Consider the following 2,318-nt stretch of genomic DNA (forward strand, 5'->3'; position numbering starts at 1 on the left):
TTAATTAATAAATCAATTAATAATTAATAATTTTTACCAAGCCCATCGGTATGAAAGCACCATTATTGGTGGAGAACTTATTCAAAAGTTCATATATTTATAAATATATGAACTTTTGAATAAGTTCTCCACCAATAATGGTGCTTTCATACCGATGGGCTTGGTAAAAATTATTAATTATTAATTGATTTATTAATTAATAAATTGATAATCCTTTACCCTTTTAATTTGTAATATATATATAGATAGATGTTGGAAGTGCAATGGCCCAGTGGTTAGGGCAGTGGACTTGTGATCGTGGGATAACTGTTTCGATTTCCAGACCGGGCATTGTGAAGTATTTACTGAGCGAAAACACCTAAAGTTCCACGAGGCTCTGGCAAGGGGTGGTGGCAAACCCTGCTTTACTCTTTCACCACAACTTTCTCTCACTCTTTCTTCCTGTTTCTGTTGTGCCTGTATTTCAAAGAGCCAGCCTTGTCACACCCTGTGTCACGCTGAATTACCCCGAAACTATGTTAAGAGTACATGTGTCTGTGGAGTGCTCAGCCACTTACACGTTAATTTTACAAGCAGGCTGTTCCACTGATCGGATAAACTGGAACCCTTGTCGTCATAACCGACAGAGTGCCACAACAATATATAAATAGATGAGTAAATAAATGCATATGTATATGCATATACATAAACATATATGCATATGTATATATATGTACATGTATGTGTATACACATGTATATATGTACATGTATATATATATATATATATATATATATATATATATATATATATATATATATATATATACACATATATATATATATATATATAATGTATGATGTATGTATGACTATACATATATGCAAATGTGTATATATACATACGTAATATGTGGATATATATGAGTATGTATAGATATATATGTGCACATACATGTGTGTGTGCATGTGTATGTGGATGTGTGTAACAGACACACACATGCATAATCATATATCTTACAATATCAAGCAGACTCAAAGTCTGCTTAATATTCTTTTTATCATTTTTAATCATTCCATGTAGAGAGAGAATTACTATGCCAGCCAAACTTATATTATCCATACCATTTAACCTTCATTTATTGCTTTCATTGTATAAGTGTTCTATTTGTTCCTATTGATATTTTTTTTATTTTCATGTTCAGTATTTGAACCTCCCTATCATGAATTTCTTTCTTTTTATCTCCCATCAGAGATTAATTCTTGTCTTTATTTATATTCCTCTTCTAAAATAAATGAACTTAACATATTTATCAGACTATATTCAAATGATTATTTTAAAAGCTGACTACTTTAAATACTAACGGCCAGGCATGATTGCATTGTTAAGAAGTTTATTTCATAGCCACATAGGACTTGGTTTGATACTACTGAGTGACAATTAAAGAATGTGTCTTCTAGAAAAACCTATGGATTCTGTAGGTGGGAAATTCCTCTCCCAGTTACAGTTCTGGCTAATGTTTCTTCTGTAAAAGACAAGCTGTTAACCATGCAGGCAATTCACTATTCATACCTTTTATAATAACTAAGAGAAAAGCAAGACCAATATTATTTGACACAAGTGTTCATGCAGGTGTTGTGTTAAAATGCTGAAGCAAGTGCAAGACATCCCATCTAGTACTCTAACTTCCATTATTCATGGCTCAGGATTAACAATTCTATTATTATTATTATTATTATTCAGTAATTTTATTTTTATAGCGTGCTTTCACTTCACTACCGAGTGCAGCTCTGTGTGCCTTGGCTATGTGCTGTGGTTTGCTGTGATGCTCTTATGGTTACTGCATTGAAAGTGTTTTGTATAAGATGTGTGCAGTGCCCAGTAGGGTAATTTTCTGTATGTTATATATATTTGTAAGTCCTGGTGTTTTTGTTATGTATTTGTCGATAGGAATTGTTTCTGCTTTTAGATTCCACATTCGAGTTACCTCTATTTCCAGGTCTTTCTATTTTTAAAGTTTTCCCATTTCTTTTAGAGAGCCGTTGTCATCTGCTGGTATTGATACATCAATTAGAAAGTATTTTTTTCTTCATGATCTCTGACAACTATATCCGGCCTATTGGCCTTAATTTCTCTGTCTGTGTATATTGGCATATCCCAGAGTATGGTTGCTTTCTCGTTTTCTGTGACCTTTTCTGGCGTGTGTTTATACCATCTTTTTTCTGTTGTTATTCCATAGTGTTGGCATAGCTTCCAGTGTATATAGGTCCCAGCTCTGTCGTGTCTGTGAATATATTCCTTCTTAGCCAGGACTGGGCAGCCAGAGATAATATGATTTA

Source organism: Octopus bimaculoides, chromosome 18 (genome assembly GCF_001194135.2).
Source record: "Octopus bimaculoides isolate UCB-OBI-ISO-001 chromosome 18, ASM119413v2, whole genome shotgun sequence".
Classification (NCBI taxonomy): domain Eukaryota; kingdom Metazoa; phylum Mollusca; class Cephalopoda; order Octopoda; family Octopodidae; genus Octopus; species Octopus bimaculoides.